The 12,500-nt window shown below is 52.8% G+C and overlaps 1 protein-coding gene across 11 annotated transcripts in view; it reads left to right on the top strand.

The window, feature by feature from the left end:
* The window catches only part of EBF3 (EBF transcription factor 3), a 131,227-nt gene that overhangs the window by 99,275 nt on the left and 19,452 nt on the right, over positions 1–12,500 (top strand). The gene's annotated exons all lie outside the window — the stretch shown is intronic.

The following is a 12,500-nucleotide window of genomic DNA, read 5'->3' on the forward strand; positions in this document are numbered from 1 at the left end:
GTGATGAGGGCAGTGCCCAGGCCGTACCCCCGGTAAAGGCAAGGCCCATGTGAGGCTGGTCTTTCTTGCTCCAGCCGGGGGTCTTGAACCCTGCATGACACTGCTTCCTGAGGAGATGCGTGTTGTTTGAGGGCGTGGGACAGGCTCGTGCCAGCCGGAGCTGGCCTGTGCAGTTACACATGCTTGCCATCTCACAGTTGCTCTTTCCAGTGCTTTGTGCACACAAGGGCCGAATTCGCACCACTTGTTGGGGATTGCTTTTGAGAAATGCCGTAAATAAACTTCAACTTGGCTGGACGTGTTGGCTCACATCTGTGATCCCAGCAGTTTGGGAGGCCGAGGCGGGAGAACCACTTGAGTCCAGGAGTTCAAGACCAGCCTGGGCAACATGGCAAAACCCTGACTCTACAAAAATTTAAAAATTAGTGGGGCATTGTGGTGTATGCCTGTGGTCCTAGCTACTCAGGATGGTGAGGTGGGAGGATCACTTGAGCCCAGGAGGTCAAGGCTGCAGTGAACCTTCATTGCACCACTGCACTCCACCCTGGGTGACAGAGCAAGACCTGCCTCAAAACAAACAACTCACTTCAACTTAAGGCATGTTTGCATTTTGATTTCTAATCTTAGCCGCCTCCAAAGGCTGTGATTTTGAGAGATGTTTTTAATGATGGACAGTGCCTGCTGGAACTCAGTGACAGTGAACGGGATGAGTACTTACTGTCCGTGGCCTTGACCTGCTTGTTCAGTGGCTGGGTGACTGTGGCCTGGTGTCTGGGATGGCCGGAAGGAACCTGGACTAGGGGATGGGGCTTCAACTCCTGCCATCACGACCTGAAGGATGCCCACTAGGACACAGTCCTCTCCTCTGTCCAGAGAGTGGGTGACATGGAGGATGCTAAGCCCACTCTGCTTTCAGAAGTTTTAAAGAGGCAATAGACATCCCTCAGCTCTTCCCATCTTAGGAAGGACTCAGTGAGCAAGGAAGGCGAGATGTGAGTCCTGTCCATCAGGCCCACTATCCATCAGGGCCAGCGTCACCCCAGGGTGTGCCTGGATGGGTCTTGGCGGCAGGCCAGGGCTGCTGTCCCAGAGGTGTCCAGTCAGTGACAGTTCAGCATTCTCCATGCAGTTAGGGTGGGAGAGGCAGTGCCTGCCCCACACTAGGGTCCACCTTCTGTGGGACCAGCACACATAGGACCAGGCGCCCAGGAGCTGCCAGAAGACCACAGGGAAGGCCCACTTCCGGGGTGGACACCTCTTGGCCTCCATGTAAGGCTCTGAGATTGAGAGAGAGCAGCTCCTCCAGGTTTTGGGGTACCAGTGTTTTAAGAAATAGACATGTCACAATGGGGTTCAAAAAATTGGGGCATCTTTTAAACACTGACACATACTTCAACAAACATGAGCTTTTGCTGTGCAATAAAGTGCAACATCTGCAGGCCCTAGGTACCCGGGAGAGGCGAGGCGTCAGAATCCTGCCGTGGGCCAGGGGGTCCTTTCCTGCCCCTTGCTGTAGGGATCTTTCCATGTGTGTGCTAAAGCCACGCAGTCCACATTTCCACGTCACCTCATGCAGACGTTAGTATTGATGCCACGTGCCCCTGAGGCCCATGGCCCATGAACTTCTGGCTGTAGGGGCTGCAGGGTCCGTGCAAAGACCTGGGGTTTACAGACAGACCGGGGCCTGTGCACACACTTACTCCTGTGGTCCGAGTTTCTCCTCTGCTCTATTGGGCAGGGTTTTGGTGAGGATCAGGGATGACGTAGGTGCCATGTCTGACACACGGCAGGCACTCAGTACGTGGACCTTCCTGTGGAAAGTCACTGAGGGTGAACTTCGGCTGGGTTTTGCGGGATCCTGCTCAAGTCTGAGCATCTTAGGAAGGTGAGTGTTGATTGGTGCTTGTGAGCCATGGAGCAGTATCTGAGCTGCAGCAGGCACATGCCTGGGGTGGGCACACATGTGGGTGCCTGTGTCTGCTGCCAGGTTCTGGTTCGTGACACCAAAGTGATGTGTGTTTGCATGTGGCAAGACTGACTGCCTCTGCGTAAAAGCGGATGAATAAGCCACTTGCTCTCACCCTGGACTGTCAACCCATCCCGGATGAAGTCTTTAGTGGATGCCTTCAGTGGATCCTTTTGAGAGTTTGGATCTTTGCATATGTTGGCTTTTTGGTGGGGAAGTCTGTACCGCTGTTATTAGAAATGAGACTGTCTAAAGAAAAAAAAAGATTGCAGTAAGGTCCAGTCCTTTCTTTGCACTTCACCTGCTGTCTCCTGGGGATTCTGTCCCCAGTGCTGCTGAGACAGGTCCTGGGCTGTGCGTTTGTAGACAAACGCGGATGTATAGGGTGGGAGGAGCTGCCTGTCACTGGCTGGCAGCTATCACATGGTGGAGCCTGCAATGTCAGCGTCCCCTCAATTCCCAGCATGGCTGAGCCTTGCTCTTGCTGCTCTGGGGCCGGTGTGGGGACGGGGCAGCTCTCTCCTGTCTGCAGCCTGTTTCTGTCGCCCTCTAGCCAGGTGGGATGCCTTCCTTGGCCAGGGATGTCCTCTCCAGCTGTCTAGGTGTCTCGTATCCTCCCACTAAGGGACCAGTGGACCCCTTTATTCCAGCCCCCCACCTAGCCTGTCCAGGTACCCACCTTCCATATCTGCAGCCCATATTGTGCCCACTGAGCACAATATGGATATTGTGACCCTGAGCTTGTGCCCGGCTGACCGGGCTTCTTGGGCACAAGCTCAGGGTCCTGTCTGGCGGAAGCTTCAGGGATTTCCTCCATTGAGACACGCTACCACACATGGGCATTTGGTGATGCTCTGCCTCAAGCCCAGCCTTTCCTGGATGGAGGTTAACCTATTGGCTCCCCCACACCCCAGTCATTAACAGGAATATCCATTTCAAAGGTGATGTAAGGGATACAGGCTCTACAGGCTGGGGAGCCAAGGAAAGGTAGGGTCACGACCTGTCTGACCTGGAAGCTTCTGTCTGATTTGCATTGCCCCGAAATTGATGGGGACAATGAGGTAATCACCGGGAATTGCACTCCCCCGCTGAAAACTGAGCCAGCCCCTTTGCATGTCACGACATAGGCACCGTCCCCTGGGCGTCTGGTTCCCATCAGTGTCCCCCAGCCCCGGAGGCTGCCGGGACACCCTCACATTTAACCTTACCCGCGTGAGGCCGACTGGGGCCACCAGGCCGAGGGATAATGAACCTGTGCTCAGAGGAGGGGCCGCCCGCCAGAGGCTGGGAGGGACTTTGCAAAGGGCCTCGATGATCTGTTTACAGTGATCTGAGAAACACCAGATTTTTCTGAACCAGACCCTATTAGTCAACCCCGAGTGGGAAGGGGAAGGCGGGCCAGGCCCCATCCATCCAGGCCCTTTTGCCTGCTACTTTCAACTCCTATAAAGACACAATTACCTTGGGAAGCTGTGGCGGTTCAGTTGATTAGCACGGTGAATTAAAAGAATGAGTCACAAATGACATGTCCAGCGCTTCCATACTGGTTCTTTGTATTCCCATGTGCCTCACCCTGTTGTAAGAAGGTCAAAAATTAGGGAGAGAGAACAATTTCCAAGCGGCTAGCACTTAGGCGCAGAATTAACAATCACTCTGTATGTAATTGCCAGTTAATAGTAAATTGCCTTCTAGACTGTAAAATGCAATATAAACTGGTGGGTACCTAAAATTAAATTAATGAGATATTTGCTGCATTTAAAAGTGAATAGTGCAAATTAATAACTGAGTTCAGTGCTTGTTTTAATATTTGTCTAATAGTGTACTATTTGCTTGTTTAATAATAATTAAAATAGTCCCAGAACGTCCTACCTGAGAAACTCACAAATTGAGCAGTTTCGCATTTATAATTCCACCCATAGAAACGCATCAAATGGTTAAGAGTAATAAAAGAAATCATTTTTTAATTAGAATATAAGCATTACAGTGTTATTTGATTAAGACAGATTGGAATTTGTATGCATCTAATTGAAATTATGTTACGGAGAAAACTACTTTTATAGACACATTTTCAAGTGTAAAGCATCATGGCACACACGCGCGTGTTCCTGTTTTACAGCGTCCATTTGGCAGAATGGTTTCCCATTCAGCAAAAGCACTGAGGCTGGTTGGGGGTGGGGGCTGGACTTCCAGCATCGTTCACGGGACACTGGGGACCCGGGGGGTCAGGTGTTCTCACTTTTGTCAATCATTCAGATGGTTGATTGACCCACCCTCATTTTAGAGATTTCTTTTGCTCAATTAAGGAAATTATCACAAATTACTGGGAGTCAACGTGTTGTCTTCGACAGACTGAACCCAGTTACTAAACAGGATATTGGCAGTGGATAGCAGCCACACTGAAGTGGACACAGGGAGCTCTTGACAGCCGGATTCCTGGACGGCTCCCAGCCCTGGATGCGGTTACTGGATGGGAGCATAAAAGTGATGGTTTTCTGCACAAGGACGTGCATTCAGGTTCAGGCTTATGAAGTCGTTACTCATCCAGTCATTGCTAACAGTTTCTGTTCTTTCTGATACGGTATTTATGGTTTACTTTCCTCCTCCCTTTTTCTTGTTTTTAAGTCATAATGTACCTTAAAACTGGCAGTGCGCCAAGGGGCGATGCTCTGTCCTCCAGGGCTGTCCTGGCACCCTTGGGCGAGGCTTCCCCCCGGGGCTCCTGGCGAGTTCCACCATGTAGCCCCACTTCAGTCCCCTCGCAAAAGCACTCGTGCTTCTTAAGTGTGCTGAAGATCTTTTGTGTGTGTTGAGAGGCGGCCCTTTCAGCCCGCAGAGTCAGTAGTGCCCTTTGACTGTGCCAGCCCAGCCTGCTGTCTCCCAGGCAGGTGCTTCTCAAACAGATTCCTTGGAATCACAGAGCAAATGATGCTTAATTGCTGCCCGCAAATCACACTATTTTTAATATGCTAATGCCTTCCTTACATGTAAACCACATGCTTTCCTCATGGGTCCTGGAGTTTGGGGAGTCTTTGGCTCAATTCTGCTGGTAACTCCCATCATCCTGTGGTGTGGCCAGCCCCGCTCCCTCCCCCACCCACAGCTGACAGTGCCTTCCTGTCTGCAGTGGGCACTCCTGCAGCCACACTGGCTGTTCTGCTTCAAATTCAGCAGTCAACGGTGTCCAAGGACATCTGCGCCCCACCATCGTCCCCAGTGAGCCCCCGGGGAATAGACACCCTCCAGGCACCTTTGCTTTTCTATGGAGTTGGTACTATCTGAGAATAGCTTGGGCCTGTGTTTTCAGCTCAGACTGACTCTGGACCTGCCAAGAGTTGGGCTAATCACAAGCTGACGCGTGACTCCAGCAACACGGCTTCTCCTGACCCCACATTAGCTTTTGTCCTTTGTTTAAATATGGATGGCAAAGAGTGACTGTTTTTTTCAACTGGGGTGGCGTGTGTCCATGCCTCAGCCCCTTCCCCTGGGAGTGAGGCTGACTGCCATCACTGGGGTCATTTCAAGGGTCCTCAGGTCCCCTGAGGCAGAGCCACAAAGGGAGGGAGGGAGGGCAGGCTCCCACCGCTGTCTTCCCCACTGCTACAGCGTAGCATCAAGCCAAACCATGATCAATTAATCTGCCCTCATGCTAAGTGGGTGCTGGGGTGAGATTCGATAACACGGCCCTTGGAAGAGTGGGGCCGGGAGGGCTTCCAGGGTCACTGCTGTCCCCTCTCTTTCCTGTCTCGGAGGAGGCCAGGAGAATGAGACACACCGTTTGTGCTATTGCACAAGTAGACTATTTGTCCTAATCAGTGACACCCATTTACTAGAATTGCTTAAAATGAACTATACCTCATACAGAAATCGCACATTTAGAGAGTTCCATTCATCATCTGAAAATTGAGGGCCAGTAAACTTTTCTGCTCCTCCAGTGGGATCATAGGCATGCATCAAAATGTTAAAAATGATTGGTGAGAGGGAGCTGTCACCCATTTATCAAGGAAAAGAACATTATTTGCTAATTTCCCAACCAGGCTGGTGACAGGGTGCTTCGTCTTTAGACCCACGGTGACCAGCATGGCCTTTTTGTTATTAGTACAAGTCAAGCGCTTTTGGGCTGTTGCTAACAAGACACATTTGTCTGTCATCCGAGGGGGCTCTGGTCGTTTTCCAAGTGGCTGTGACCAAGTCTGCACCCTGCACCCCGATTGGCTGCTCTCATCGGGGCCACGCTAACCCAGGAGGAGAAACGAGCTGATAAATCACAGAGTTTCCATGTCAAGGTGAAGGTATTGACTCTTCAGCACCAAACCTGACAAAATGTAGCAGAGAGGAGATGGCCATTCATCTTCCCCAAAGGACAAAAGGGTCATCCGGGTTTCATTTGGTAATTGTTGGGTTGAGGACAGTGAAGGTGGGCCTGGCCCTCTTCCCCTTAAGCCCCCTTCGTAGGTGGGTCCCTGGTCCCGCTCCTCACCCACCTTGCGGTGGCTTCAGGGCTGTAGCCCCTTCCTGGGGCTGCAGGGAGGAGAGTCAGGGATAGAGCGGGATCACACTCCAGACTTCTGAGTTTCCCACTGAGAAGGATGTGCCTCTGAAAACAGTGTGGGTTGGGTCCAGGAGATGGTGTGGGACTGTGGGAGAAGAGAGCAACAGACCATTCAAAACAAAATAAGTGTGATCACCTGCAGCGCAGAATAAAGCCAGGATAAGAAGACCTAAAATTAAATATCACAGATCACTCTGGCCACAACTCCCACAGGTTAAACACTGAAGACCAAGGGAAATGTCAGAACAAACATGTTGGTAGAGAACCTGAAACAGAAGCGTGTGGTTCTTTCAGCACCAAGGAGGAGGTGAAATAGATCACTCTGTTCTGGAAGAACAGGAACAACAACCAAACGCTGCCTCTGTTTCTCTTTCTGGCTTACGAGTTACCAGTGCCTCAAGCCCCCTCCCACCGATCCACACGGCTGGACATCAGGCCCAGTGCTAACAGCCCATGGCTGGAATCGGTAGAGTATCTTTCGCTCCAGTGTGTGCTCGGCCAGCTGGGTCAGTGACAGCACTGGAGCCGGGCTGCTCGTGATTTCATGTGAGGCTGTTTTTGGAACATCCTGAGACCTGTCTGTGCACATTGGTTCCAGGCTGAGGCTTGGATTAAAAAAGCCTACGCTGAGAGAAAGTACTTTTACAAAACTACCTTTTCAATCAATTGGGCCTTTTTAATTTGTTGTAGAAAATGCAAAATGAGGCCGGGCATGGTGGCTCACGCCTGTAATCCCAGCACTTTGGGAGGCTGAGGTGGGTGGAGCACCTGAGGTCAGGAGTTTGAGACCAGCCTGGCCAACATGGTGAAAGCCTATCTCTACTAAAGATACCAAAAAATTAGCCAGGTATGGTGGCACACGCCTGCAGTCCCAACTACTCGGGAGGCTGAAGCAGGAGAATCTCTTGAACCTGGGAGGCAGAGGCTGCAGTGAGCCGAGATCGTGCCACTGCACTCCAGCCTGGGCAAGATAGAGTGAGACTCTGTCTGAAAAAAAAAAAAAAAATGCAAAATGAGTAAGATGTAACTTTCTTTTCTTAGAGTGGTTTTAAAATAAGGCAACAACAACAAATAGAAGGCTACATCAGTCAGCGATGTGGACTGCTTGCTACACTAAAAGGCAAAATAGAAGTTTTCAAATGCTTTTCAGGAGCACGTGGAATGATTTGGCTGTACAGGGACATGAGTGCGTGCGGAGGGGCGCACACCCTCGAAGGGCCATCACGCGGCGCAGAGGGGCGCACACCCTCGAAGGGCCATCACCCGGCGCGGAGGGGCGCACACCCTCGAAGGGCCATCACGCGGCGCGGAGGGGCGCACACCCTCGAAGGGCCATCACGCGGCGCGGAGGGGCGCACACCCTCGAAGGGCCATCACGCGGCGCGGAGGGGCGCACACCCTCGAAGGGCCATCACGCGGCGCGGAGGGGCGCACACCCTCGAAGGGCCATCACGCGGCGCGGAGGGGCGCACACCCTCGAAGGGCCATCACCCGGCGCGGAGGGGCGCACACCCTCGAAGGGCCATCACGCGGCGCGGAGGGGCGCACACCCTCGAAGGGCCATCACGCGGCGCGGAGGGGCGCACACCCTCGAAGGGCCATCACGCGGCGCGGAGGGGCGCACACCCTCGAAGGGTCATCACCCGGCGCGGAGGGGCGCACACCCTCGAAGGGCCATCACCCGGCGCGGAGGGGCGCACACCCTCGAAGGGCCATCACGCGGCGCGGAGGGGCGCACACCCTCGAAGGGTCATCACCCGGCGCGGAGGGGCGCACACCCTCGAAGGGCCATCACGCGGCGCGGAGGGGCGCACACCCTCGAAGGGTCATCACGCGGCGCGGAGAGGCGCACACCCTCGAAGGGTCATCACGCGGCGTGGGACATTTAAATAGAGAAGCTCTCGTTGAGATAGGAGGCCATGGCAGATTTTGGTCAGCATTGGTGCAAATAATCTTTGGAGGAAAGTTTCTTAGAGGTAGGGCACGGCCAGGGTCATTCTTTTCTTCCTTTCCCTTCTGGATGCCACACTCTCCCTGTGCTCTTGAGATAGCCCTTTCTGAGTCTTCCCATGTAGAAAGCTTACAGCCCGGCACAGCAAACCCTGGAGCCTCTGAGGTCTGGACCCATCCTCCAGGCATCTGATGACCACCGAGGAAGCTGAAAGTCAGGAAATCCAGGGGGTCGGACTGGGGAGGGTAGATTCTGCCAGGTTTTTCTCCATCTTTTTGCGTGCTTATCTTCCCTAGAGGAGGTCCTTGGCTGGAAATCTGCCCTCTGGCCATCTCGTCTCTGCCCAGGCACCCCGGCTGGGTCAGTCACGTGCCTGTTGAAAGCCGTCCCTTCTAGCCCTAGTTCGGAAGTCCCATTTGGTGTTTTTCCTAAGGAACACGCTCACACTGCAGAAACATCCCATGCAACCATTAGGCCTGTGGGCACTGAGCTTCCAAACAGGCACCAAGCTGAGGGCGGCGGCTCCTCCAGGGCTCTTATGATGGAAGAGCCTTCAGGACAGGTGGCATCGAGATTGCTTTACCACATGCTTGGCATCAGGCTGTGGCCTTTCCCAGAGTAAAGACTGTAAACAGCCATAGGCTAGGCTGGTGATTGTTTCCGAAATCCACTGACTCTTAATACCCTGTAAGGGAAAGAAACGTGTCACTGGCAGATACCACGTGGGGTACTAGGCTGCAGTGTCACATGCCCCCTGCCCAGGGAAGCTGGCATTCGGTATGTACAACCCCAAAGACTGGGCTCCAGGCTGCGCCCTGGCTTTGCTGTGGCACCATGTTAGTGAATACCTGCCACGTGCCTGAGCCCTGCACCCACCAGCAGGATGCCCCCCTTCCTCACCCCAGATTTCACTATCGGTGATTATCCTTTCTCGTGCACTTGCAAAATGCCAGCTGTTAGGAATGATCTGTAGGACGAGCGTAGTGTGAGTGCAGTGTCCTATACAAAGGTGTGACGTGCTGTGGAATCTGCCCCGGCTTCCAGTGTTCCGCATTTGCCCACCTGGATATGGCAGGTGACACGGAGAGGCAGGGAAGCTATTTATTTCTCGTAGGCGCTCATGGTTGGGGTGTCAGGTGGGGTGACATACCTGCCCACCTGGCAGTGGGTCCCTTGCCAAGGGAAGTGACGGTCTCCATCCTGGCAGCCCCAGGGCCTGGTATCTAGATGGCACTTGGCACGTGTCTGGTGCAGGAGCCACATTTTCCATGGTGCTGACTTAAGGTCTTGTGAGAATGAAGCAGGACCTGGAAAAGTTAATAAAATAGTCAAAATGAAGAAGGTGCTCCATCCGATGACAAGAGGAGCAGGTGAGGTGCTGGTGGATTTGAGAGGAGGGGCGCCCTGGGAGGCACTGGGGAGGTGCACACGGAGGCTGAGCAGCAGGGATTGGGGATTTCCAGGCTGAAGAGCGCCAACCGGGTATGGGGCTGTGACGGGGGTAGGCCAGGGCTGGGTGGGGGCTGCCATGGCAAGATGGAGGTCAGAGGAGGACATGGTGGCCTTCTCGTCTCAGTATACCTTAGCATTTGGGAACCCCGTGTGGAAATAGGACAGTTTTACAGGAGACACATAATCTAGTATGCTGTGTTCAAGGGCCGTGCTTTTGGGGATTCCGGTGTTTACATTAATCTCGGTGATGTATTTAAAGCCTCTGCCTTAGAACATTCCTTTTCTTCTTTATGCAGCCTGAAAAACCAGGAGTTAAAAATGCCTCCGTGGGGATTGAAAAGGGTAATAATGTTGGGAGACCGAGTGACGCTCCCTGAATGGGAACAGGGTCCCTCCACAGGCCCTTCCCCCACAGCGGGGCCCTGTGCTTTTACACAGGTACCGGACACACGGTTATTCTAAACACACTCTGGCCCTGGAAGGTATGTCCTTAGTATAGATGGAGCTGGCACATATATTCTCATTCAGATGAGAAACATGACTTTCACTAAAAACACTTGGTTTTTGTTCAGATACAATTCACGTATCATAGAATTCACCCGAAGTATACAATTAAGTGGCTTTTGGTACATTCACAAAGTTGTGCATCCATCAGTCTAATTCCAGAACGTTTTCATCACACGAAAAGGAAGCCCATGTCTACTAATGTTGCCTCAGTGCCCCTTCCTTGGAGAGCGGCTGTCTCTGCATCTGTCCAGGTCCCCAGAAATGAGAGCTGTAGATAAGTGAGAGTATGAGGGTGGCCCTGCCTTGGATTTCCTCCCCTACCCCAGCTCCTGGCCACCATGAATCCACATCCTTTCCCTGTGTATCTGCCTGTTCCAGACATCTCCTACAAATAGGGTCACCCATTACAGATACAGTTCTTCATGTCTGGCTTCTTTCACTTTGCATGTTTTCAAGGCTCATCCCTGTTAGAGCAGGTGTCAGGGTTTCGTTCCTGTACATGGCTGAGTACAATTCCATTGTATGGATATACCACATTTTGTCCATTTATTCATTGATGCACATTTGGATATTATGGAAAACACTGCCATGAACATTTGTGAATACATTTGTGAACATACAAGAAACAGGACGTTCAGTTTGGCTTTTCAAAATTGAAAATGTGATACCTTCTGGGTTGGCCAGGTGTCTTCAAGAGGCCTGCATTACTCATTACCTTGAACACCTACTGTGTGCATCACACTGAGTAGGGCAGGTCCGTGGCAGAGGGTGACCCGTTGGGTGGCCTTCCTCCTATGGGGAGGGCAGATGCCCACACAAGCACATGGGGTGGCTGGGAACAGGTCCCCATGGGAGTGTGGCCCACTCCAGAGCACAGGAGAGGCTGCCTCCGTCCTCAACCCTGGCAGGGACACCTCTGGCCTCGGGAGGGGCCTGGACGTTGCAAGCTCCTTTTTCTGTTTACCTCTGTGTACAGATTTTCCGCTGGCTTAAAGTGTGCAAATCCATTGGCCAGAGGGTTCTCCACAGAGCGTTAGATTTCCCGCTTGTTCTTAAGACCTCCTTCCTCTCCGCAAAAAGTCTCTGGGAGGCGTGGCAGCACAGGGACTCGTGATGTTTCTTTTTGAAAGAAAAGGATAGCTTTCACTTGCGCAGATGATTTGATGTGGTAAGGGTGGCTTTTGCTGGCTGGTGTGTCTTCCTTTTGTTTACAAGCATTTCTCCACTGAGGTAAAACCTTAGAACAGCCTTCGTGGGGAGGGTTCTAGGATGGCAGGGGCCCACTTCCCAACCTCAGAGCCTCCGCCTTGAGAAGTGTCTGTCTCCCTCAGCCCCGTCCCCAGAGGCGAGAGCCATGGAGAAGTGAGGAGGCCACGTGCCTTAGTTTTCCGAGCTGCAGGGCTGGGCTGGGTGGTTGTAGTTTCCACACAACTATAAAAGCCACCATCCAACGTATTCTTTGAGGTATGTAAACAGAATTGTTTGAATGCGATCCAACAGTTGTCAGCAAGGGTATTATTTTGGTACAAGGAAGATGAGCTGTCCCCTTTTCTGCGCCTGGTGTCACATCACAATGCCGCCATCCGCTGCCAGGCGGTGGTGAATGGAAGCTGGTCCCTGTGCACGAGGCCTGGTTGGGCTGTCTGTGTGAATTCCAGAACAATATTCCCGATACAGAGGAGGAGGCTCCAATTCCAATTAAAAGTCAAGTGTTTTTCTCAACCTTAGAAGACTTTTCGACAGAAATACCCTGCAGTGAGTGGGTTGTGGGGATGCTGGAGTCACTGGTGTGAAACCCAGGCTGACCCTGGGCAGGTCTGAGCAATCCCCCTCGGGCACTGGGGGGCCCCATGGATGGGAGCCACCAGGTTGCTAGAAAAGCCACTGTCGTTCGTCTTGGTGTAGGAGGAGGGTGACCTCACGTCCTCCTGCCCGTCCCTTGGTCAGGCCGGGGAGCCAGGCCAGCCCCCGAGGGCAGCGCCCCTGGTGAACACCACCGAGGCTGGAAGGCCTTTGTATTTCCCGTGCACACACAATGCCCGGCTCACCCTGCCGAGTGCTGTGATTGAAATTCA

This window comes from Aotus nancymaae, unplaced genomic scaffold (assembly GCF_030222135.1).
Source record: "Aotus nancymaae isolate 86718 unplaced genomic scaffold, 86718_ANA_hifiasm-v0.15.2.pri h1tg000010l, whole genome shotgun sequence".
Taxonomy (NCBI): domain Eukaryota; kingdom Metazoa; phylum Chordata; class Mammalia; order Primates; family Aotidae; genus Aotus; species Aotus nancymaae.